The sequence below is a fragment of the Oncorhynchus mykiss genome, chromosome 7 (genome assembly GCF_057628025.1).
Source record: "Oncorhynchus mykiss isolate SJ-2025 chromosome 7, ASM5762802v1, whole genome shotgun sequence".
Taxonomy (NCBI): domain Eukaryota; kingdom Metazoa; phylum Chordata; class Actinopteri; order Salmoniformes; family Salmonidae; genus Oncorhynchus; species Oncorhynchus mykiss.
This window is the reverse complement of record NC_143028.1, coordinates 14,385,974-14,413,798: the sequence shown is the minus strand read 5'-3', so window position 1 is coordinate 14,413,798 and position 27,825 is coordinate 14,385,974. Positions and strand designations below refer to the sequence as shown.

General features: G+C 42.0%; 1 long non-coding RNA gene across 1 annotated transcript; it reads left to right on the top strand.

Annotated features, from left to right (window-relative positions):
• Positions 1 to 12,326: 12,326 nt before the first annotated feature.
• On the top strand, positions 12,327 to 26,259 carry LOC149982324 (uncharacterized). The gene is made up of 2 exons (XR_016497516.1): positions 12,327 to 12,536; positions 20,127 to 26,259. It is a non-coding gene; the product is annotated as an uncharacterized LOC149982324 (long non-coding RNA).
• Positions 26,260 to 27,825: the final 1,566 nt, after the last annotated feature.

Below are 27,825 nucleotides of genomic sequence, written 5' to 3'. Positions count from 1 at the left end.
TACCAGTACTGTAAGATGAGATGAGAGATGACGCGAGGAGTTAGTTTCAAAAGCTTGCTTCAGAGGTTGATTGCATTCTGGATTCAAATCCTCTCTTGCTTAAACGTCAGTAGCATTTAAACTCTCTCAAATGTTTTAGAGGTGTAGCATGTAACAATATTGCTTTAGAATTATGTTTTGTCTATATCTTGCCGTTATAAACATCAACAGACAACAAACCACATCCTGTCCTTGGGGATGTTGTAGTACATGTTGTCATTGAAAGACTTAGGATTAAAGGTAAACTACAGCATTGACAGTTATTGACAGTAGTACAGCTAGCTCTTATTGCCAGTAGTAAAGCTATACTTTCCATTACTGAGTTGATACGTTTTCAGTGTGGCCCCTCTTTAGAGCAAGGGAATTCAGTGTGACTCCAACTGATATTTCATCACAAATACTTTTTCATCTGAACATGTGAAGTTCTCTTTCTTGCTCGCTGTGTCGCATCGCCGCCATTTCATAAGAGTTGTTTGTGATGGTGTTGATTGTCCGTGCGATAAACAGGCATCATTAGCATGCGAACATGGACGTGCCAAATGTCAGCTAAGCTACCGTTGTCATAATTATAGTTGCCAAGCGAGCTTTGTGTAATCCTTTATCCCATGATTGTCCCACAGACTTGTCATCAACATTTTCAACTTCAAAGGGTTGCTCCTCTCACTAGTCCTGCACGTGATCACATTTCATTTCCAGAAGTAATGTTTGCTCTCTTGTGAAGTGGCTGGTTGGTGTCGTCTTTTGTACACCTAATTAGCTATAGTTCCTTTAATGTTACACTACCCATAGTAAACACCCATTAGAGCATGTTGTTACGACAGTATGTATGCATTTGAAGCAATGTTTGGTAAAGCATTTTTAACTTGGCTTAGTATTTCAAGAGAGTATATAGTTTGTATTTAGAAAAACACATTTCTTCTACCAATGTTGATAACTCATCCAGTAGTACCTTTTATGGAGGATAAGGCTTTATCATTTATCTGGGCTCAGGGTGAGTTGTAATGGAAGACTGGAAGGCAGCTTCCGATTAATTAAGCAAGAGGATATTTGAAAGGAAGCAAGATTTATGTTGCTGGCCTTATCTGCTTTAAAAAAAATCCCTTTACTCAGTAGATGCGTGTGAGGGGCGTCAAAAACATTCAGAATACATCAATAATTCCAAAGCATTTGAGAAAAAGGAATACAAAATGGTAATTGGAAACTTCTCGTCACCTAAAATAAAAAATAGTCTTTATCAAAAAGATAAATGTTTTGCTTCGTATGGCAAGCCATGGAGGACATAAAGGAAGTCAGAAGTGTATGGCATCCATTTTCGGACTGCACCAACTCATTGTGACTCTGAGGCTGTCCTAATATGGACACCACAGAGGTGGGATTAATGAAAAGGCACTGGCACCAGACGTCATCTTTCAGGACGTCATGGTAACCTGGTGCAGAGAATGGGGTTGGTGTGTGTGGGGGGACTTAAGTGTTACCTGTGTGACACATTCATCATGAGGATGTTACTGCCTGCACTTGAGTTGCAGGAGAAGACAGGAATCACTGTGTGTGTGGAGAGCATGTGTTTGGTTGAGAGAGAGGGAGGGGCCTTGGCTATTAATTACCCTGGTGACATGTGCATCACTGCCTTAGAGAGGGAGAGGTAGAGAGAGGGAGAGGTAGAGAGAGGGAGAGGTGGAGAGAGGGAGAGGTAGCGAGTAGAGGTAGAGAGAGGGGTAGAGGAAAAGAGAGGGAGAGGTACATTAAAGAGAGGGAGTGGTAGAGAGAGGGGTAGAGGTAGAGGTAGAGAGGGAGAGTTAGCAAGAGAGAGATGGAGAGGTAGAGAGACAGACCCCACAGAGCCCCAGGACAGCAACACAATTAGACCCAACCAAATCATGAGAAAACAAAAAATAATTACTTGACACATTGGAAAGAATTCACAAAAAACAGAGCAAACTAGAATGGTATTTGGCCCTAAACAGAGAGTACACAGCGGCAGAATACCTGACCACTGTTACTGACCCAAATTTAAGGAAAGCTTTGACTATGTACAGACTCAGTGAGCATAGCCTTGCTATTGAGAGAGGCCGCTGTAGGCAGACCTGGCTCTCAAGAGAAGACAGGCTATATGCAAACTGCCACAAAATGAGGTAGAAACTGAGCTTACATTTCCTAACCTCCTGCCAAGTGTTTGACCATATTAGAGACACATATTTCCCTAAAATTACACAGATTCACAAAGAATTCAAAAGCAAACCCAATTTTGATAAACTCCCATATCTACTGGGTGCAATGCCACAGTGTGCCATCACAGCAGCAAGATGTGTGACCTGTTGCCACAAGAAAAGGGCAACCAGTGAAGAACAAACACCATTGTAAATACAACCCATATTTATGTGTATTTATATTCCCTTTTGCACACTAACCATTTGCACATTGTTACAACACTGCATATACATATTCTTTTGGAACTTCTGTGAGTGTAATGTTACTGTTCATTTTTATTGTTTCTTTCACTTTTGTTTATTATCTACCTCACTTGCTTTGGAAATGTTATCACATGTTTCCCATGCCAAATAAAGCCCATTGAATTGAATTGAGAGGGAGTTGTAGAGAGAGGGTAGAGGTAGAGGTAGAGGTAGAGAGAGGGAGACGTGGAGGGAGAGGTAGACGTAGAGAGAGAGAGGTAGAGGTAGCGAGCGGGAGATGTGGAGAGAGAGGTAGAGGTGGAGAGAGAGGTAGCGAGAGAGAGCGAGAGGTAGAGAGAAGGAGAGGTAGAGAGAGGGGTAGATGTAGCGAGAGGGATAGAGGTAGCGAGAGGGGTTGAGGTAGAGAGAGGGAGAGGTAGAGAGAGGTAGAGAGGGAGAGGTAGAAAGAGATGGAGAGGTAGAGAGAGGGGTAGAGAGAGAGGTAGAGGCAGAGAGAAGGGTTGAGGTAGAGAAAGGGAAAGGTAGAGAAAGGGAGAGGTAGATAGGTAGCGAGAGGTACAGTGGTAGAGAGAGGGGTAGAGGCAGAGAGAGGTAGAGAGAGGGGTAGATGTAGAGAAGGGGAGAGGTTGAGAGAGGTAGAGAGAGGTAGAGGTAGAGCGAGAGAGAGGTAGAGAGAGGTAAGGCGAGGTAGAGTAGAGAGAGGGAGAGGTAGAGAGGTTGAGAGAGGGAGAGTTCGGTAGAGGTAGAGAGAGAGAGAGAGAGAGAGAGAGATAGATGTGTAGAGGTAGCAAGAGGGAGCGGTAGAGAGAGGTAGAGGGAGGTAGGGAGAGGTAGAGGTACAGAGAGACATGTAAAGGTAGAGAGATGGGTAGAGGTAGAGAGAGAGGGAGAGGTAGAGAGAGGGAGAGGTAGAGAGAGGGAGAGGTAGAGGTAGAGAGGTAGAGAGAGGGGTAGAGGTAGAGAGAGGGGTAGAGGTAGAGAATGGGAGATGTAGAGGTAGAGAGTTAGAGAGTTAGAGAGAGGGGGAGTTAGGTAGAGGTAGAGAGAGGTAGAGAGAGAGAGATGGTTAGAGATAGAGAGAGGGAGAGGTAGAGAGAGGTAGAGGGAGGTAGGGAGAGGGAGCGGTAGAGGTACTGAGAGACATGTAAAGGTAGAGAGAGGGGTAGAGGTAGAGAGAGGTAGAGGTAGAGAAGGGGAGAGAGGGGGGAGAGAGAGGGGGGGTTGGGGTAGAGAGGGGTTGAGGTAGAGAGGGGTAGTGGTCAAAAGAGGGAGAGGTAGAGAGAGGGGTAGAGATAGGAAGAGATAGAGGTAGAGAGAGGGGTCAAATCAAATCAAATTAGAGGGGAGTGTGGGTAGAGGGGAGTGTGTGAATGTGTGTAGGCACCCACATACAGTACCAGTCAAAAGTTTTAAAACTCATTCAAGAGATTTTTTATTTTTTTAAAACTTTTTTCTACATTGTAGAATAATAATGAAGACACACATTTGGAATCATGTAGTAACCAAAAAAAGTGTTAAACAAATCAAAATGTATTTTAGATTTTATATTCTTCAAAGTCGCCACCCTTTGCCTTGATGACAGCTTTGCACACTCTTGGCAATCTCTCAACCAGATTAATGAGGTAGTCACCTGGAATGCATTTCAATTAACAGGTGTGCCTTGTTAAAAGTTAATACGATTGAGACAAGCAGTTGCGTTGTGACAATGTAGGGGTGGTATACAGAAGATAGCCTTATTTTGTTAAAGACAAAGTCCATTTTTTGGCAGAAATACCTCAAATAAGCAAATAGAAACAAAGGTCCATCATTACTTTAAGACACGAAGGTCAGTAAATCCGGAAAATTTCAAGAACTTTGAAAGTTTCTTCAAGTGCAGTCGCAAAAAACCTCAAGCGCTATGATGAAACTGGCTCTCACGAGGACCGCCACAGGAAAGGAAGACCCAGAGTTACCTCTGCTGCAGAGGATACGTTCATTAGAGTTAACTGCACCTCAGATTGCAGCCCCAAAAAATGCTTCACATAGTTCAAGTAACAGACACATCTCAACATCAACTGTTCAGAGGAGTGTCACACCCTCGTCTGTTTCAACTGTCTTTGTGATTGTCTCCACCCCCTCCAGGTGTCGCCCATCATGCCCATTATCCCCTGTGTATTTATACCTGTGTTCTCTGTTGGTCTGTTGCCAGTTCGTCTTGTCTGTCAAGTCAAGCAGCGTTTTTGTGTCTCAGCTCCTGCTTTTCCCAGTCTCTGTTTTTCTCGCCCTCCTGGTTTTGACCTTTGCCTGTCCTGACTCTGAGCACACCTGCTTGACCACTCAGTCTGCCCCTGACCCTGACTGCCGTCCTGTACCTTTTCCCCACCTCTGGATTATTTACCTCTGCCTACCCTGACCCTACTTGCTATCCGGTGCCGTTGCCCCACCTCTGTTTTACTGACCCCTGGCCGCCTTGACCTGTTTATTGCCTGCGTCAGTTGGATTATTAAACCATTGTTAATTCTATGTTGTCTGCATCTGGGTCTTACCTTCATACCTGATAGAGGAGACTGCATGATTCAGGCCTTTATGGTCAAATTACTGTAATGAAACCACTACTAAAGGACACCAATGAGAAGAAGAGACTTGCTTGGGCCAAGAAACTCAAGGAATGGACATTAGACCAGTGGAAATCTGATGAGTCCAAATTTGAGATTTTTGGTTCCAACCACTGTGTCTTTGTGAGACGCAGAGTAGGTGAATGGATGATCTCTGCATGTGAATTTCCCTCTGTGAAGAATGGAGGAGGAGGTGTGATGGTGTGGCGGTGCATTGCTGGTGACACTGTCAGTGATTTATTAGAATTCAAGGCACACTTAACCATTCATGGCTACCACAGCATCCTGCAGTGATACGCCCTCCCATCTGGTTTTCGCTTATTGGGACTATCATTTGATTTTCAGCAGGACAATGACCCAAAACACACCTCCGGGCGGTGTAAGGGCTATTTGACCAAGAAGGGGAGTGATAGAGTGCTGCATCAGAAGATCTGGCCTCCACAATCACCTGACAAGTGGTCAGCATATGTGGGAACTCCTTCACTGTTGGAAAATAATTCCAGGTGAAGCTGGTTGAGAGAATGCGAAGAGTGTGCAAATCTGTCATCAATGCAAAGGGTGGATACTTTGAAGAATCTGAAATCTGAAATATGTTTTGATTTGTTTAGCACTTTTTTTGGTTACTTCATGATTCCATTTGTGTTATTTCATAGTTTTGATGTCTTTACTATTATTCTACAATTTAGAAAATAGTCAAACTAAAGAAAAAACTTTGAATGAGTAGGTGTGTCCAAACTTTTGACTACTTACAATGTTATGCTTTCACATGTTAATTCAGAGAAACAGATTGTAATTTTTGGTGCACATAGAAAGTTATCATGCGTGCATTCAGGTGTGTGTTCTGCTGTGAATTTTCTTCACAATAGAAAAACATAGGGTCATTTTCTTCCTAACAACCCAAGGTATGATGCCATGTCATCTTGTAAATGTACATCAAACATAGTGATCATAAACGTTGAAACTTATTCTACAATGTAGAAAATAGTAAAAATAAAGAAAAACCCTTGAATTAGTAGGAATGTCCAAACTTTAGACTGATAATGTATAAAAATACCTGAATTACCCATGTGACAAGCAGGGTTGATGAAGGGTGTGTGTGTGTGTGCGTGTTTATGCGTGTGTGACATGGCGTGTGTGTGTGTGTGTTGAGTGAGGCTAAGCGAAGCAGTCAGCAGTGCAATTTCTTTCCTACCAGCAACAAGGCACCATCACCTTTCAATTCACCTTCCATGAAAGCTCCCAATTCAATTCACCTAGTAGCATTGGTCTAGTCGGGACTGAAATATATAATTCTACATTGTTAGCTTTGATGCTTTCAAAATATCCAATACAACCAGCAGGAGCTTCCCTTTCTCCTATCCTTCCTTTTTATTACTGGAATACTCAGTTATGGCTTTGCGTACTGTATAAATCAGTGGAGGCTGCTAAGGGGAGGACGGCTCATAATAATGGCTGAATCGGAGTAAATTGAATGGCATCAAACCATGTGTTAGATGCAACTGATTCCACTAATTCCGCTACATTCATTACCATGAGCCCATCCTCCCCAGTTAAGGTGCCACCAACCTCATGTGGTATGACTTCATGGAATGCATATGGTACAAAATCATATGAACCATATACCGTACAAATAGAGATTGTGTTATTAAATGTCTGACTACCAAGTATAGCATTTTACAAGACACTCATCACATCCACAAATACTGACACCTTCAGTAGCATCTAATGCACAAATCTGAATAGACAATCTCAAGCATGGCATTAGAGCCTACGCTAGTCTAAGACAAAGATAAAGTGTCCGATTTTCCTACAAGTATCAGGTATAATTTTGCACAATGTCCGATACACTTGACTGGCAGGGCCGTTAAACTCCTGGCACGTTCAGATAATATCCAATTCAACGTGGCAGAGGCACAACACTACAACAGTGTCTTCTTTTGTGCAGGAATGCAGCGTCAGCACCTCTGTTAAAGCACTAGATTATGCAGAGCGGAGCCCAGAGTCCCAAAGGGCTAGACGGGAGGAACGAACGGCTGGTTGAGTCTCAACGTTGGATACCTTCTGATCGTTGATAACCAATTCAGTAATTACATATCTGCGTTGACAAGGGACTAGAAACAGGTCCCTCGCCCAAGCATAGGATTTTTTTATGAATATGAAGGTGGTGGGAACATATTTAACTAGAGGAGTGTGGAGAGAAGGAGGGAACTGGGAGAGCAGTCTCGAGGCAGCTAGTTTTGTTTTTTGTATTTCATCTGTAGATTTGATCATCTGCTCATCCATGCATTAGCCATTTTTTTGGGGTGGGGGGGGGGGGGGGGGTAACGATCGCAATCGACATTGAAATGACTAAAAGCACATCGAAACTGTGTAGAAATGATAATAGACCTACATTTTATAGACCCTTCATTCCGTCCAGCTAGCTAATAGTCATTGAAAATGAAAGCTAGACAGTCAGGGACCATCAGAAATTCTAAAAGTGATGGTTAGAAGACTATCCATCACAAGGAAATAGAATACATTTTAAGTGCAGCTCTTTGGCTCTCGGTGAAGACTGAATATGGCCCACGGGGAAAATAAGTTTGACACCCCTGCATTAGTGTATTTTCCTGTAGAATAACTTGGATAAGTAATTCTGTGTTCATTAGTTAAAGTTCATCTCCTAGAATTGACTCACTCCAAATTGCTGCCTGGCAATCAATGAGACCCAAGCATTTTTTGAAAATGTGTATTTGCAACACTTAGAAAAATACTTCTAGCTCTGGCTCAGAATGTTGGTTTCTCTGTTTCCTTTTTTCAACATAATTACTACATAGAGACGACAGGACACACGGCAATTAATTCTAAGAAAAACATCTGGGTCATGTGACATGAGTTAGGACCTGATGCATTTTTGCAACCTGGGGTCTGAGTTAATGCAACCTGTTATATCTGTTGCACCCTGTTATATCAGAATTTGGAAAATACAGCACCACAGCATTTTACGAACCAGCGTCACAAATGCATAAGGCAACAGGTGAGGATTTAATCTTCTGTCTTCATTCATGATTCTCAGAAACACTCTGTACCCGTATACAATTGATTACATTTTCTTTTCACCTTCTTCTCTGAGGATTTTATTAGGAGGGGGTAATTTCACCTCTTACCTCTAGGTGGGTCAATTTCACCTTCAGCCGATGTCATCCATCACCTAGCTATGTGATTCACTTCACACAGGAAAATAGGTCAGAGAATGGGCCACCCAGACACTGCAGATTAGCACCGGGTGTCAACCACAGCCGCGACTGCCGAAGCAATCCAGAGACAAAGACAGGATCAAATTGAAAAGCCGACTGCTTTTTTCCTACAGGGATCGAGGATGATACACAAGGAAATATTTGATCAATCCAAGTTATACTTCTGTACTGTGCTGAATTTGTTCTGGCTATTGCCTATGATGATGATAGTTCTGTCCCATTTGTCATTTTATACATCTGACATGTTAGAATTATTGAGTTTACTCAATGGCTATTTTCTTTAGAGCCCTCCAACTTAACTTTGGACCTTGAAGCCAGTTCCACTGCGTTTTTTAATTGTTCCCCTCTAATCAGGGATGATTTAGGCCTGGGACACCAGGTGTGTGCAATTAATTAGGAGGTAGAACAGAAAACCAGCAGGCTCCGGATCTCACAGTGTTCGAGTTGAATACTCCTGTTCTAGAGCGATATCTCAAGAGGAAGCAGTGGTATAGGATATAGTAAAAACATATAAACATAAGTGTTTATTGTGTTTGTTTGTTGTTTATTAAACACAACACACCTCATCTATCAACTATATATTCATATGAATTTATTGATTGAAACCTATAACATCATTACCGACCTGTGTGCAATATGTATGTCACAGTACGGTCAAATGACTTGTTTACAAATGGGCTCAAACCAACTAGGATAACTGTGTTTGGAATTGGACCAGCACCGCAAAATCTTGACTCAGCTACCACCATTGGAGCTCTGTCAGCAAACTGCATCACTATTGTTTCCTTTGGAGAGTTCCCGTGAATTGACAGAGTGCACGATAGACATTACATAGCATGTTCTTGATTTTACAAGTGGGGTAGCTAAACCAAAGATAAACATGTAATCCATTTGAATGTTATTCCTGGGAATTAGAGTGTTGCATATCAGTGTCATTAGAGTCTGACTTGCCTTTCAGTAATTTTGTCCTCGTTACAGATCTCAGGTTAAGTTTGTCATTTTGCTCATCAGGATGATCACATAATGAGGTAGTGAGCCAAATGTTGCTTGAATAATGCAAAGGCTTTAATCCATATTGGCCTCTGACTCTGAGAGGAGGAAAACAATGCACTGAACTAAGTATAACAAGCACAGGTCAAGGCGGCAGAAAACACTCGTCTGAAATGAATGGCAATCCTAATACTCCCACAAAGCAGTTGTTGCACTCATTTGTTCTGTGAATCAAAAAGCACAACAGTTTGTCAATGCTAAGAGTCGTCGGTAAGTGCCAATTACCTTTACAAAGTCTATGGCTTCACCGGGCTCGCACTTGGGGTGGTCTATCGGAACTCCAGTAGCAAGCGGAGTCTCAGAACTATACCCCACTGGGCTCATCCAAACACAACTCTGTGTGAATCTGGATACAGGCAGAGGCCCCTTTTCTGCCTGTGGTGTAATTATGAAATGGCGAACCATAAAACACAGATATTGTTTTATTCTTTGTCTTGTTTCTCTCAAAATCATACTTTTTTAAAGAGAAAAACAACAACATTCTCAGTCTACAACGATGCTTAAAACACGTCCGGAGCACGTTTGAGGTCTCAGAAAAATCTAAAAACATTTCATTTTTAGGTGTAAATACCCTTTCATTCAAGAGAGCACCAGCAAGAAACTTGTTTGGTAAGAGGTGTTTCTGTAGCACACGTGATTGCAGAGTTTGTCAAATAAATTGCCACTGGATTGGTGCAAATAGTTATGATTTCATTCTGGCAGGTAGGCATAGGCTGCTTAGTAGTTAACATTTAATTGAGAAAGTCTTTGGGAAAGCCTTTCCATCTCCCAGGAGACTCATATCGTTATTAGCAGCATCGCTGACGACTACACAAAGTGGTAGACAAAACGTGCACACCCAGACAGGGGCATTCCAGCGTTACCACTTCAGAAAGTTGAAGGAAAATATGAATCACTGATGCATTTGTCTTACGATAATCTTTGGAAGATTAATACATGTTCTAATAAGTTCAACACGCTTAGTTGATTTCCTGAACAAAACATGAAGGACACCTTCCACGTAAATCCACGTGAAAGCTATGATCCCTTGTCGATGTCACTCGTTAAATCCACTACAATCAGTGTAGATGAAGGGGAGGAGACAAGTTAAAGAAGGATTTTTAAGCCTTGAGACCATTGAGGCATGGATGTATTGTGTATGTGTGCCATTCAGAGGGTGAATGGGCCAGACAAAATATTTAAGTGGCTTTGAAAGGGGTATGGTAGTAGGTGCCAGGGGCAGCAGTATGTGTCAAGAACTGCAACGGTTTTTCACGCTCAACAGTTTCCCGTGTGTATCAACAATGATCACCCAAAGGACTTCTAGCCAACTTGTCAACTTGTCACTACTGTGGGAAGAATTGGAGTCAACATGGGCCAGCATGCCTTTTGACACCTTGAAGATTCCATACCCAGAGGCTGTTCTGAGGGCAAAAGGGGGACAAAAGTGGGGGTTGCAACTCAATATTAGGAAGGCATTCTTAATGTTTTGTACACGTATTGCCTTCAGAAAATATTCACACCCCTTGATTTTTTTCCACATTTTCTTGTGTTACAGCCTGAATTTAAAATATATTACACTTTGATTTTTTTTTGTCAATGGCCTACACACAATACCCCATCGAAGTGGGTATATTTTTTAAATTACACTTTGGATGGTGTTTTAATACAACCAGTAACTACGTGGATACAGGCATCCTTCCCCACTCCACGCCAATGGTGACTTTAAAACAGTTACAGAGTTGAATGGCTGTGATAGGAGAAAACTGAGGATGGATCAACAACATTATAGCTACTGCACAATACTAACCTAAATGACAGAGTGAAAAGAAGGAAACCTGTACAGACTAAAAATATTCCAAAACATGCACGCAGTTTGCAATAAGTATTTCTCAAGTCAAAATGTGTTACATGTTGTCTTATGTAAACAGTCGGAGCTGTTGGGCAGGTCTGCCTCACTGTCTATGTTACTGGATAGACAACAATCACCGCAGCTGTTCACCCCATGTTAGCAGGTAAATAGACATTTTCAAATCAAAACATAACTTTAATTTACCCGGTGTGACGCACGGATATTCGAAACTCAGTTTTAGACGAGACTGACTTTATGACCAAAATGATCATGTTTACACTTTGCAGTCAATTTTGACACCAAAATAACTGTTTGTGACTTATATCGATGCCACATAAGCCGTTTTCAAAGGGATTTCTTGCTTTTTAAAGGCAGTCGCTCTTTCATGGCTGTAATATGAGAAATCTGAAGGACGGAGCAACAAGATTGTAGGTACTCCACAATACTAATCTAAATTACGGAGTTATAACGCACTGAAAATTGTCCTTTATGTCCTGAATTTGTTTGAGACAAATCCAACACAAAACAACGTTGAGTACCACTATTCATATTCTTAAGCATGGTGGTGGCTGCATCATGTTATGGGTCTGCTTGCCAGTGGCACGGACTAGGGAGTTTAAGAAAAAAATATACAGAATAGAGCATAGTACAGGCAAATTCCTAGAGGAAAACCTGGTTCAGTCTGCTTTCCAACAGACACTGAGAGACAAATTCACCGTTCAGCAGGGCAATAACCTAAAACACAAGGCCTGTGTAATAACCTAAATACACTAGTTGCTTACCAAGATGATATTGAATGAGTGGCCTAGTTACAGTTTCGACTTAAATCGTCTTGAAAATCTATGGCAAGACATGAAAATGGCCGTCTAGAAATTATGAACAGCCAACCTGACAGAGCTTGAAGAATAAGAAAAATATATTATTTGCTAATATTGTACAACCCAGGTCTACCCAGAAAGATTCACAGCTGTAATTGCTTCCAAAGTTAATTCTAACATGTTTTGACTCTTTAGTGTGAGTGCTTATGTACAGGTAAATGAGATATTTCTGTAAATTCAATACATTTGCTAAAATTTCTAAAACATGTATTCACTTTGTCATTATAGGGTATTGCTTGTAAATTTGGAATAAGTCAACGGGTATGATTACTTTCTGAAGGCACTGTATACTGTATTCTCCTCTCTCCTTCCCCTTTACTCCATTCCTTTCCAGTTTGGTAAGAATGAACCGAATTGAATGTTCTGCCTTGCCAGTTCCCACTCACTAAACATCATTTGCATTTCTATTTCACAGATGAAACCACAGCTTATGAAGAGAATACAGACAGCATTAGAGGATCCCTGAATTGGGAGTCGTCACGCCAGCTTTCTCCACAGTAAGTTCTTATTAAAGTGTAGACTGAGCACATTATGTACCGGCTGGTACGAACTAGCCAACAAAGAAACAACTTTCAGCTATTTATTTGTAACCTGGTGCCACATGTAATCTGATTTACCTAGTGGCTATTCTGGAAAGTTACCTGAGCATCAAAATAAGATGGAAACTATGAAACCGATCATCTTGGTCTTTGGAACGTGATTTAAAAAAATGTGAATACACAACAAAAACATGACTGCAGGGAACATTCTAACAACGAGAATGAATGTGAGCACTGCTGACAACAGCACACCCAGCTGTGGGGGGCTCTTGGGGATGTGTGGGCTTACTTGGCTTGGTTGGTGCTGAGAGAGAGGTCCTACCACTGAGCTCCTCTCCATTCCCAGGCTGCAGCGTGCTGTATATAGAGGAGATAAATTCTAAGATGAGCCGTGGCTAAGCTCCCTGTGAATGGTGCCATCGCTCAGTGGGGGGGGGGGGGGGGGGGGTAATTAAACAGTGTGAGTGTGTGAGAGAGAGTGAGAGAGAGTGAGAGTGAGAGAGAGAGAGAGAGGGAGAGAGAGAGAGAGTGAGAGAGAGAGAGAGAGAGAGACTGACTGTCTGTCTGTCTGGATTTGGACTGTGTCTACAATTAGACTGGAGTGTCATTTCTGCTGTGGGGCTTTATGTTAAATAACGTACCTTAGGAAATTGTTAAAATAGAAAGCTTATGTAAATACTGATACAGATGATGATGATGATGATTTTAATTTAAAGGGCTATACTGCGGTTTGGGTAGTATAGTAGTACTATTTCTTAGATATGTTACTTGTTGGAAATGTACTTTTCCATTATACCAGAATAACTTACTAGTCCTATTATTAACAGAAAAGCCATTATCAACTATTACAAAAACTGTCTATATCCATTCCCTTCTTGCAAATAATTTCACTCCAAGCTACAGCTGAAGTCGGAAGTTTACATACACTTAGGTTGGAATCATTAAAACTTGTTTTTCAACCACTCCACAAATTTCTTGTTAACAAACTATAGTTTTGGTCGGTTAGGACATCTACTTTGTTCATGACACAAGTTATTTGCCCAACAATTGTTTAAAGACAGATTATTTCACTTCATAATTTCTTCATTATTTCCCAATCATTCACTGTATCACAATTCCAGTGGGTCAGAAGTTTACATACACTAAGTTGACTGTGCCTTTAAACAGCTTGGAAAATTCCAGAAAATAATGTCATGGCTTTAGAAGCTTCTGATAGGATAATTGACATAATTTGAGTCAATTGGAGGTGTACCTGTGGATGTATTTCAAGGTCTACCTTCAAACTCAGTGCCTCTTTGCTTGACATCATGGGGAAATCAAAAGAAATCAGCCAAGACCTCAGAAAAGCAATTGTGGACCTCCACAAGTCTGGTTCATCCCTGGGAGCAATTTCCAAATGCCTGAAGGTACCACCTTCATCTGTACACACAATAGTACGCAAGTATAAACACCATGGGACCACACAGCCGTCATACCACTCAGGAAGGAGACGCGTTCTGTCTGCAAGAGATGAACGTACTTTGGAGCGTATAGTGCCAATCAATCCCAGAACAACAGCAAATGACATTGTAAAGATGCTGAAGGAAACAGGTACAAAAGCACATGGGGACAAAGATCGTACTTTTTGGAGAAATGTCCTCTAGTCGGATGAAACAAAAATAGAACTGTTGACCATCGTTATGTTTGGAGGAAAAAGGGGGATTCTTGCAAGCCAAAGAACACCCTCCCAACCGTTTGTGGGTGTGTTTTGCTGCAGGAGGGACTGGTGCACTTCACAAAATAGATGGTATCATGAGGGAGAAAATGTATGTGGATATATTGAAGCAACATCTCAAAAGATCAGTCAGGAAGTTAAAGATTGGTCGCAAATGGGTCTTCCAAATGGACAAGCATACTTCCAAAGTTGTGGCAAAATGGCTTAAGGACAACAAAGTCAAATTATTGGAGTTGCCATCACAAAGCCCTGACCTCAATCCTATAGAACATTTGTGGGCAGAACTGAAAAAATGTGTGCGAGCAAGGAGGCCCACAAACCTGACTGGGTTACACCAGCTCTGTCAGGAGGAATAGGCCAAAATTCACCCAACTTATTGTGGTAAGCTTGTGCAATGCTACCTGAAACGTTTGACCCAATTTAAAGGCAATTCTACCAAATACTAATTGAGTGTATGTAAACTTCTGACCCACTGGGAATGTGATGAAAGAAACAAAAGCTGAATTAAATCATTCTCTCTCTCCTATTATTCACATTCTTACATTTCACATTCTTAAAACAAAGTTGTGATCCTAACTGACCTAAGACAGGGAATTGTTAATAGGATTAAATGTCAGGAATTGTGAAAAACTGAGTTTAAATGTATTTGGCTAAGGTGTATGTAAACTTCAGACTTCAACTGTATGTCCAAAGCTTGGAGAGGGGGAAAATGTAAAAAAATGTCTAAAACATCACACTCCTTGATGATATTGATGTTTGGATGAACAAAAAAAACATCCATTTGAAACCCTAACCCTGTGCGGCCTTGTCTCTTGTTGATTTTTGTTAACATGGATCTTGTCCGAATAGCACAGATTGACAAACCGGTATGTTCTTGTTTACTTGATCAGAAGAATTCCCAGGCGCATAGCGAGCTTCTGAGTGGGTGTATGCCAGGCAAGAGCAGGCTATTAGCACCATCTCGTCGCTTTTTTTCTCTCTCAACCTAGGCTGCAACGGCGAACCAGTGAACATTAGAGAGCTGTTTCTTCTTTTGCCCATAAGGAATTAGGGAATTTAAAACTGTTTTTAAGTAGACATGACTAAGTCATCGTGGGCTGGCAAAGAGCTGTTAATTATCGAGGCTAACCTAACAGGGGGAAAGCTGTGAGCGAAACTATGGGATTGTCTGGATTCCTATATTCAACACAAATCTAACTGGTGTTGTCTTTTGGTACACAGTGCTTGGTTTGGCGGTGTCATGAACGTTTGTGCTCTTGAAAAGTTTGTGCTCGTTGCTAGTAATTTTTCTACTTTCCCTCATTGAGAGGCAAAGGGCATAAGGGAAATGTACAACATATTGTTTGAAGGGGAATGGATGTTACATTGCTGCGTTGATTCTTCCAGCCTTCTGGTAACTTCCAGACATCTTAGAGGTTGCCCAGGCTGCTTAGCAACTGTAGAATGTGAGGTAACGGGGGCTGTGTGTGTGTATGTGTGCATGTGTGTGCGCACCTCAATTTATTTTTTGCAACTAGCAGTTAGTTTGACTGCTACAGTGGAACCCATGGAACAGTGGGTGAGGGACCACCCATTTGATTATAAGGTGCATTAAACCCAAATATCAACAGAACCTTCCGGCTGTGAAGAATCCCTTGCGTTTTTTTTATTTATTTCAAACTCATGAGGCACAAATCAGTTGTATACCCTTGCCGTACACTTCAGGAAAAGTAAAACAGCCACTCCTTAACTGAGGGTCGAATGGAGCGACTGTAATTCATTTGGCCACGAGTTTCATCTTTCAAACGAAACAAAGGTGCCACATTGGCTGCATGAGAGGACAATGTTGGCAGACTCCACTGTAGAGTTATTGCCAAGCCTTAGCGCGCTCTCCATCTCCTGCGGTGGCTCTTAAGCAGGATATAGTCATCACATGGAGTGGCTCGCTTGTTTGCAGTTAAGCACATTTACCTAGTTATTTTAACATCCATGTGGGGCGATCTGGCAGTAGCTGGAGGAGGACATTATCCTTATTGGCACTTAAGACACTTCAGTACTCATGGCAACCGATTTACATTTGAAATCTGCTTTGCTCATCTGTCAAATGGGCTTGTTTCCTCTATAAATGGTTTTTTTTGGCACATACCATTTCTCTAGATGGAGTGCTGACACAAGATGTTCACCATCCTAGATATTTGATGTTGAGGTAAGTAATAATTCTGACATGTACTGTTACCATCCAGCATGAAAGGCCAAAATGCATTATGCACAGCGCCACATTTTCAGCAATGCCTAAAATAACTTTGAATGCAGTACAGCTAAAAGACATTTGGAAATGAAAATGGTAAGACAGGACCAAAATGGATGATATGACTGAATTGAGTCTAAATATCTGGTTCTGACATCTCCCGGCGGGCTCGCCTCAGATCAAAAGAAGAAGAGGAAGGAAAAAACAACAGAGTGAGAATAGAGTGGTGGGCCGCACACACCGAGCGAAAAAACACGACTCTCCTCTGTGACGCTCCGTGATGAACTGCGCTCCTGACAGATAAATCTGATGCGGTGAAAAGGCAGGATGCTGAGCCGAGCATTCAGGACTCTCTGGAGCGCCGGGGCCGACGTGTCGGGAATGCGGGAACAGATGCTCCACACGTAGAGCGAGGAGCCTGGCCTAATTTAGACGGCGGTGATGAAAAATGGACAGTGAAAGTGCTTACTCTGCTTAGCCTGCCCTCATCCACTCTCCTCTCTTCCCCTCTCATCGCCCAACCCCACCCCCATCATCCTCTATGGGGAGAATGCATGAGGAGTGGAGGGGCTGCTTCCCCAATAGAAGGTGCTAACTTAATTAGCCCTCCGCCACTTTGCATCCCCCCCTCCTCCTCCTTCTCCTCCACTTCCTCATCCTCCTCCTCATAGCTGATTATCTGGACCGTTGTCAAATCAAGTTTATTTTGTCACATTTTATTTGTGAAATGCTTCCCAACAACGCAGAGAAATATTTTTGGAAAAATAAAAATATGAGGAATTAGTACACCATGTGCTAAGTCGATGTGCAGGGGTATGAGGTATTTGAGGTAAATATGTACAGTGCATATAGGTAGGGGTAAAGTGACTAGGCAAAATGATAGATGATTAAGAATAGCAGCAGCGTATGTGATGAGTCAAAAGAGTCCGTGCAAAAAGGGTCAATGCAGATAGTTAGCTATTTGGGTAGCCATTTGGACCGGAAGTAGAAACAATTAGCATTTTTCAAACAAGTGGCACACTTGCAGTTGTGCTGCTGACGCTGGGCCTTCAAGTGTCTCCAGGTATGAGGCCTCAGTCCCCCTCATGAAGTTCAGGTATTCACTGGTTGTGCTCACAGTGTGTTTTTTCTTCCTTGGGAGAATATATAGGCATAAGTAATGACCGGTACAGCACAGGAATAATAAGGTACAAACTCCAAAGCTAACCTGATGGCAGCCAGTGTGAGTGCAGTTTTGTTCTACAACCATGTATTGTCAGTGTGGGGCCAACCAGATCTACCAACCAGATCAGTGGAGGCTCCTCAGAGGAAGGGGAGTACCATCCTCCTCAGTGAATTTCCATTTAACATTTTTTTTTTACATTTCAAAAGTTATCCTTTTTAGATAAAACTATACTACATATAATCACATCACAAAATAACTGATTAAAACACCTTATTTTTGCAAAGAAGGTCGACAGTAGCCTCAAGGGTAGCAATATAGTGTAGCCGGAGGACAGCTAGCTTCCGTCCTTCTCTGGGTACAAAACTTAGGAGGCTCATGGTTCTAACCCCCTTCCATAGACTTACACAGTAAATATGACAACTTCCGGAGGATGTCCTCCAACCAATCAGAGCTCTTGCAGCTCTTTCAGGACATGTTGTCCACCCAATCAATGGATCAGATAATTTATCTGGTACTGAAAGCATAAGCCTTTCAATTTTTTTTGAAAAAGCTGTTGTGCAGCAACTCACTGCCTTCCTGATGACAATGTATACGAAGCTTCAGTCTGGTTTTAGACCCCATCATAGCACTGAGACTGCACTTGTGAAGGTTTTGAATGACCTGTTAATGGTGTCAGACCGAGGCTCTGTGTCTGTCCTTGTGCTCCTAGACCTTCTTAGTGCTGCTTTGATACCATCGATCACCACATTCTTTTGGAGAGATTGGAAACCCCAAACACGAAGAAGTTCTGGCCTGGTGTAGATCTTATCTGTCGGAAAGATGTCAGTTTGTCTCTGTAGATGGTTTGTCCTCTGACAAATCAACTGTAAACTTCGGTGTTCCTCAGGGCTCCTTTTTAGGACCACTATTGTTTACACTATATACAGTAGTTTACCTCTTGGTAATGTTATTCGGAAACATAATGTGAACTTTCACTGCTATGCGGACTGCACACAGCTGTACATTTCGATGAAACATGGTGAAGCCCCAAAATTGCCCTCCCTAGAAGCCTATTTTTCAGACATAAGGAAGTGGATGGTGGTAAATTTTTTACTTTTAAACTCGGACAAAACAGAGATGCTAGTTCTAGTTCCCAAGAAACAAAGATATCTTCTGTTGAATCTGACAATTTATCTTGATGGTTGTACAGTCATCTCAAATAAGACTGTGAAGGACCTCGGCATTACTCTGGACCATGATCTCTCTTTTGATGAACATTTCAAGACTGTTTCAAGGACAGCTTTTTTCCATCTATGTAACATTGCAAAAATCAGAAACTTTCTGTAAAAAAATTATGCATAAAAAAATGTATCTATGCTTTTGTCACTTCTAGGTTAGAATACTGCAATGCTCTACTTTCCGGCTACCCAGATAAAGCACTAAATAAACTTCAGTTAGTGCTAAACACGGCTACTAGAATCTTGACTAGAACCCAAACATTTGATCATATTACTCCAGTGCTAGCCTCTCTATACTGGCCTCCTGTTAAAACGAGGGCTGATTTCAAGGTTTTACTGCTAACCTACAAAGTATTACATGGGCTTGCTCCTACCTATCTTTACTATTTGGTCCTGCCGTACATACCCACACGTACGCTACGGTCACAAGACACAGGCCTCCTTACTGTCTTACTGTTTCTAAGCAAACAGCTGGGTGCAGGGCTTTCTCCTATAGAGCTCCTTTTTTATGAAATGGTCTGCGTATCAATGTAAGAGACGCAGACTCTGTCTCCACGTTTAAGTCTTTATTGAAGTCTCATCTCTTCAGTATGTCCTATGATTGAGTGTAGTCTGGCCCAGGAGTGTGAAGGTGAAAAAAAGGCACTGGAGCAACGAACTGCCTTTGCTGTCTCTGCCTGGCTGGTTCCCCTCTCTCCACTGGGATTCTCTGCCTCAAACCCTTTTACGGGCGGTGAGTCACTGGCTTACTGGTGCTCTTCCATGCTGTCCCCAGGAGGGGTGCGTCACTTGAGTGGTTTGACTGACATGATCTTCCTGTCCAGGTTGGAGCCCCCCCTCGGGTTCGTACCGTGGGGGAGATCTTTGTGGGCTATACTCGGCCTTGTCTCAGGATATTAAGTTGGTGGTTGAAGATATCCCTCTAGTGGTGTGGGGGCTGTGCTTTGGCAAAGTGGATATGGTTATATTCTGCCTGTTTGGCCCTGTCCGGGGGTATTGTCGGACGATGCCTAGAGTTTCTCCCGACCCCTCCTGTCTCAGCCTCCAGTGTTTATGCTGCAATAGATTATGTGTCGGGGGCTAGGATCAGTCTGTCATATCTGAAGTATTTCTCCTGTCTTATCTGGATTCTCTTTTTCTCTCTCTCTGTTTCTCTCTCTCTATTTCTCTCTCTGTTTCTCTCTCTCTCTGTTTCTCTCTCTCTTTCTCTTGGACCATGCCTTAGGACTACCTGGCCTCATGACTACTTGCTGTCCCCAGTCCACCTGGTCATGCTGCTGCTCCAGTTTCAACTGTTCTGCCTGCGGCTATGGAACCCTGACCTGCTCATCGGACCTTGTCCCAGACCTGCTGTTTTCATCTCTAGAGACAGACGGTGCGGTAGAGATACTCTGAATGATTGGCTATGAAAAGCCAACTGACATTTACTCCTGAGGTGCTGACCTGTTGCACCCTCTACAACCACTGTGATTATTATTATCTGACCCTGCTGGTCATCTATGAACATTTGAACATCTTTGCCATGTTCTGTTATAATCTCCACCCAGCACAACCAGAAGAGGACTGGCCACCCTTCATAGCCTGGTTCCTCTCTAGGTATCTTCCTAGGTTCCGGCCTTTCTAGGGAGTTTTTCATAGGTATTGTGCTTCTACACCTGCATTTTTTGCTGTTTGCTGTTTGGGGTTTTAGGCTGGGTTTCTGTACAGAATTCTGTGACATCAGCTGATATTAGAAGGGCTTTATAAATACAGTTGATTGATAAGCTACAGCTAGCTAGCACTGCAGTGCATACAATGTGGTGAGTAGTTGACTCAAAGAACGAGAAAGACAATAGTTCAAACGTTTTGAAAAAAATGAATTTATTCCAAAATGAAGGAGACTCAAGAGTGAAAGAGAGAGAGAGAGATTGTCAAAAAAAAATGTTTCCCCTTACTTACAAATGCAGCTAGCTAGTTAAGCCTACTGAAACACCCTGCTAAAACAGAGGGATGCTATGTTAGCTAGCTGTCTATGACTTTCCAACACAGCACTGGAAGTCTTCCAAGTCAAGGTAAGCTTTTGGTTTTACTAATGTATTGCCACCGGGGCCCGTTGATGTAACCTCTTACTAACTGTACAATGTAACGTTTCTCCATGATTGTAGCAAGTTTACAAATGTGTTAGTTCTATTAGCTACTCTGACTATGAAATTACTTTAGCTAATATGGTGACAATGATGTAGGCTGTGTATAGCGGTTTGGCTTAGAATGTAATGGTCAAAGCAAGGAGATGAGAAGCAGGTATAGGGAGTGAAGGTTTAATAGCTGACTGACATGAAACGGAACAGGAACAGCGTCTGGACAGGAATACATAACAATAATTAATGCAGACACAGGGAGCACCATCGAGGAACAGACAGATATACAGGGGATAATCAAAAAATACACCCCCCCCCCCCCCAAGAGGAAACCTCTCGAGCCAGCTAGGGCATGACAGCCTGACGAGCCAGCTAGGGCATGACAGCACGACGAGCCAGCTAGGGCATGACAGCCCGACGAGCCAGCTAGGGCATGACAGCCCGACGAGCCAGCTTAGGCAGTGGTTCCCGGGTCCGAAGTCAACAACAAAACAAAACCCTAAAAAACTCCCTGATGCTTCTTGTAATGATGAGAAGGAGGTACAGGGAGTGAAGCTGACGGATATGAAACAGAGCAAAAAGAGCGTCTGGACAGGAACACATAACAACAATTAATGCAGACACAGGGAACACCACAGAGGAACAGACAGATATACAGGGGGTAATAAACAACGTGAAGACGTCCAGGTGAGTACTATGAGCGCTGTAATGATGGTGACAGGTGCGTGCAAAGAAGGGTAGCCTGGTGCCCTTCAGCGCCAGAGAGGGGGAGCAGGAGCAGGCATGACATACAGCTGATGTGTTGTGCACTGAAGTCCACAAGCAAAGGGAAGAGGTGAAATTAGGAGAGCTCATAGATATGAGAAGGAAAACAACATGGCTGCTATGAAAGTGAACTGTGTCTATGCATGATAAGATGTGTATTCCTTCCACAGATTCTGTTGAAAAACGTTTCTTAAACGGAAGCAAACGGATCAAAAAGGGATAAACATACCTGAATTTGTCCAATAGAATCTCTTGTTTGAAACTGTTGGACTAATGACTACACCCTATATCAGCTAGACGCAGGAATTAGTTTGTAAGGCGCTATTGAATGTCACTGTCTGTCCATGTGTCACTGTCTGTCACCTCAAATTTGTCTCTCGACCTGTGTGCAGCTACATTGTGAACTCATGCATAGGCTAGGTTGTAGCAACCTCATGATGGGTAGAGGGAAAATTAGAGTGTCATGTAGTAGCCTAAACCTATCGCTGTTACATTGAACTGGGTGAATGGAAGATGAATGATAGTCATCCAATATGCTGTAATAGAATCGTCCTCCCTCATCTTAAACGGCACTGATCGCCACTGAAGCAGATACACCAATGATGCAAATAATAAAGGTCTTGGGTCAGAATATAATTAATTGAATCAGTGTGACAGCTTTATATATAAATTATTAGATCCATACTGTCCCTTTCAATAATGTTTAGGAACATAACCCTGCCACGATAAAAACCCTCTGTGGATGAGATTGCCCACTCCTGTTGAAGACAGCTAAATTGTGTGATTAGGGCTAAACAAGTGAACATGATAATAAATTGACAGAAAACTGTTTATCAACCAAGAATAGATCCTTGACGCCTGAGGGTGCGGGGCTCATGGGTTGCAGGAGCATTTATTGTGTCGATGGACAATTGGTGTCTGGGGGTTGCAGGGCTCTGATGTTGTGGCTTCACTATACGAGCACTCAGCTTCTTCAGAGTCTGTAGGTTCAGCTATTTCCTCTGAAAAGTATAAGTATGTTTGTACAATTTATAGTCGGATACCCCAGCTCTAATGTCAAACATTTCACTAACTCCATGGCGTTAGCCTTTTAATAGATGTTTATATGGCAAGTTGTCAACCCTGGTTCATGTCTCACGCAGTGCTCACTCTCACACGCTACAGCTAGCTACACTGAAGACATTGGTAACTAGCTATATAGTAATTTGGTTAAAAACAATGTATTACCATGCTGAACATCGCTGCTCTGTGTCATCATGGCTTCAAATATTGCAGTCTGATTAAATTTTGTTGTTGTGGTCTTTTATCTTTTTATGTTCTTGTTTGAGTTTCTTAATCGGTGCATTGTTTTACTGACCGATGGATTCCCATCTTGGCTAATATATCTGCTTCCATTATTAGTGATAGCTTTAAAGTTATTCCATATTGTAGCTGTACCAAGTTCGATCTGTGGCTGTAAAGTTTGTTGTCATATTGACCTTAACAACATACGCAACACTGTGACATCATTGTGTGAGACCAATCATTGACTCCAGTCATTTGTAACCCCTCCCACCGACCTACATGGTTCGAGGTCTGTACCAGATATCAAACTAGGCTGAATATCCCGCTTGGTTCCAGGAATCAAACGGGTCATGGGCAAATGAAATAGAAACCGATATATTCATGACCCCAAGGCATGGCCATGCAGTGAAAATGTGTCAACTTGATTACCACAGCCACAGTCATAAACCAGTCTATTTCTAAAATGCCTCTTCTTCAAATGGTTTTAAACCTAACCCCACCTAACTTAACCACACTGCTAACCTTACAGTGCCTTGCAAAAGTATTCATCTCCCTTGGCGTTTTTCCTATTTTGTTGCATTACAACCTGTAATTTAAACAGATTTTTATTTGGATTTCATGTAATGGACATACACAAAGTAGTCCAAGTTGGTGAAGTAAAATGGAAAAAAAAAACTGGTTTAAAAATGGAAAAGTGGTGCGGGTATATGTATTCACCCCCTTTGCTAAGAAGCCTCTAAATAAGATCTGGTGCAACCAATGACCTTCAGAAATCACATAATTAGTTAAATAAAGTCCACCTGTGTGCAATCTAAGTCTCACATGATCTGTCATATGATCTCAGTATATCTACACCTGTTCTGAAATGCCCCCGAGTCTGTTCTGAAAGGCCCCAGCAACACCACTAAGCAAGGAGCACCACCAAGCAAGCGGCACCATGAAGACCAAGGAGCTCTCCAAACAGGTCAGGGACAAAGTTGTGGAGCAGTACAAGTCAGGGATGGGTTATAAAAAAAATCTAAAACTTTGAAAATCCCACAGAGCACCATTAAATCCTTTATTAAAACATGGAAAGAATATGGCATCACAACAAACCTGCCAAGACAGGGCCGTCCACCAAAACTCACAGACCAGGCAAGGAGGGCATTAATCAGAGAGGCAACAAAGAGACCAAAGACAACCATGAAGGAGCTGCAAAGCTCTACAGCGGAGATTGGAGTATCTGTCCATAGGACCACAATAAGCCATACATTCCTAAGAGCTGGGCTTTATGGAATAGTTGCCAGAAAAAAAGCCATTGGTTAAAAAAAAAAATAGCAAACACGTTTGGTGTTTGCCAAAATGCATGTGGGAGACTCCCCAAACATATGGAAGAAGGTACTCTGGTGAAATGAGACTAAAATTGAGCTTTTTGGCCATCAAGGAAAACGCTATGTCTGGCACAAACCAAACACCTCACCCCGAGAACACCATCCCCACAGTGAAGCATGGTGGTGGCAGCATCATGCTGTGGTAATGTTTTTAATCGGCAGGAACTGGGAAACTGGTCAGATTTGAAGCTATGATGGATGGCACTAAATACAGGGAAATTCTTGAGGGCAACCTGTTTCAGTCTTCCAGAGATTTGAGACTGGGATGGAGGTTCACCTTCCAGCAGGACAATGACCCTAAGCATACTCCTAAAGCAACACTCGAGTGGTTTAAGGGGAAACATTTAAATGTCTTGGAATTGCCTAGTAAAAGCCCAGACCTCAATCCAATTGAGAATCTGTGGTATGACTTCTGATGATTTCTGTACAGCAGCGGAACCCATCCAACTTGAAGGAGCTGGAGCAGTTTTGCCTTGAAGAATAGTTATGCACGCTAAAGTTCTCTTTTTGTATTATTTCTTACTTATTGTAATGATTGTCGTCGGGAGAAGGAGAAGAGGACCAAGATGCAGCGTGATAAGTTTTCATAATACTTTAAATAAATATGAATACTTGAACAAAAAACAACACGACAAACGAAACAGTCCTGTCAGGTGCAGAAACACAAAACAGAACTACCAACAAACACCAGGTGGGAACAGGCTACCTAAGTATGGTTCTCAATCAGAGACAACGATTGACAGCTGCCTCTGATTGGGAACCATACCAGGCCAAACACATAGAACTATAACACATAGAACAAAAACAGAATGTCCACCCCAACTCACGCCCTGACCAAACTAAAATAGAGACATAAAAAAGGAACTAAGGTCAGGATGTGACACTTATTCAATGTTTTTTCTCTATTTTTTATTTTATTTCTACATTGCCTTGCGAAAGTATTCATCCCCTTGGCATTCTTCCTATTGCTTAGTGGTGTTGCAGACACTGGGGCCTTTCAGAATAGGTATATATATACTGAGATCATGTGACAGATCATGTGATACTTAGATTGCACACAGGTGGACTTTATTTAATTAATTATGTGACTTCTGAACGTAATTGGTTGCACTAGATCTTATTTAAGGGCTTCATAGCAAAGGGGGTGAACACCAATGCATGCACCACTTTTCCATTTGTTATTTTTTAGAATTTTAGAAACAAGTATTTTTTTTTCATTTTACTTCACCAATTTGGACTATTTTGTATATGTCCATTACATGAAGTTCAAATAAAAATCCATTTCAACTACAGGTTGTAATGCAACAAAATAGGAAACACACCAAGAGGATGAATACTTTTGCAAGGCACTGTACATTGTAGAATAATAGTGAAGACATCAAAACTATGAAATCACGCATATGGAATCATGTAGTAACCTTCAATAAGTGCATTGACAACATCATTCCCACAGTGACCGTACATACATTTCCCAACCAGAAGCCATGGATTACAGGCAACATCCGCACAAAGGTAAAGGCTAGAGCTGCCGCTTTCAAGGAGCGGGACACTCATCATGATGCTCTCTGCGCTTTTAACGGACCTCTGAGACTATCACAGTGCAGGTGCATTTATACGGAGACTTGATTACACACAGGTGGATTGTATTTATCATCATTAGTCATTTAGGTCAACATTGGATCATTCAGAGATCCTCACTGAACTTCTGGAGAGAGTTTGCTGCACTGAAAGTAAAGGGGCTGAATAATTTTGCACGCCCAATTTTTCAGTTTTTGATTTGTTAAAAAAGTTTGAAATATCCAATAAATGTCGTTCCACTTCATGATTGTGTCCCACTTGTTGTTGATTCTTCACAAAAAAATACAGTTTTATATATTTATGTTTGAAGCCTGAAATGTGGCAAAAGGTCGCAAAGTTCAAGGGGGCCGAATACTTTCGCAAGGCACTGTAACATTACACTTCAGCTTGAAATGAAACCAATTTCTGTCAAATTTAGAAATGTCTAATATCTGAAAATGTAGCTAGCTAATGCTAGACTATCTTACCTGTTTACATAATCATGCATGATTGATGCGTCTCCCTGTCACAGATGCTATGCCAAGGTCTATCTATCTATCAACATAGACAGGGCTCTAACTCCTCTAGCTCCACAATGAAATAGGGTGCAGGCCAGGCAGCAGGCTGTTATCCAGCTTGCCAGCTTAGTGGAGTTTGCCACTAGCACAGTCAGTGTAGTCAGCTCAGCTATCCCCATTGAGACCGTGTCTGTACCTCGACCTGGGTTGGGCAAAACTAAACATGGCGGTGTTCGCCTTAGCAATCTCACTATGATAAAGACCTCCTCCATTCCTGTCATTATTGAAAGAGATCGTGATACCTCACATCTCAAAATAGGGGTACTTAACGTTAGATCCCTTACTTCAAAGGCAATTAAAGGCAATTTTGATGTGATTGGCCTGACTGAAACATGGCTTAAGCCTGATGAATTTACTGTGTTAAATGAGGCCTCACCTCCTGGTTACACTAGTGACCATATCCCCCGTGCATCCCGCAAAGGCGGAGGTGTTGCTAACATTTACGATAGCAAATTTCAATTTACATTTTTTTTTTAACATTTTCGTCTTTTGAGCTTCTAGTCATGAAATCTATGCAGCCTACTCAATCATTTTTTATAGCTACTGTTTACAGGCCTGCTGGGCCATATATATTGTTCCTCATTGAGTTCCCTGAATTCCTATCGGACCATGTAGTCATAGCAGATAATATTCAATTTTTTTGTGACTTTAATATTCACATGGAAAAGTCCACAGACCCACTCCAAAAGGCTTTCGGAGCCATCATCGACTCAGTGGGTTTTGTCCAACATGTCTCTGGACCTACTCACTGTCACAGTCATACTCTGGACCTAGTTTTGTCCCAAGGAATAAATGTTGTGGATCTTAATGTTTTTCCTCATAATCCTGGACTATTGGACCACCATTTTATTCTGTTTGCAATTGCAACAAATAATCTGCTCAGACCCCAACCAAGGAGCATCAGAAGTTGTGCTATGAATTCACAGACAACACAAAGATTCCTTGATGCCCTTCCAGATTCCCTCTGGCTACCCAAGGACGTCAGAGGACAAAAATCAGTTAACCACCTAACTGAGGAACTCAATTTATCCTTGCGCAATACCCTAGATGCAGTTTCACCCCTAAAAACTAAAAACAATTCCAAGGAGCATCAAAAGTCATGCTATAAATTCAGAGACAACAGAAAGATTCCTTGATTTCTCATAAGAAACTAGCTCCCTGGTATACAGACAATACCCGAGATCTGAAGCAAGCTCCCAGAAATTTGGAACGGAAATGGCGTCACACCAAACTGGAAGTCTTCCGACTAGCTT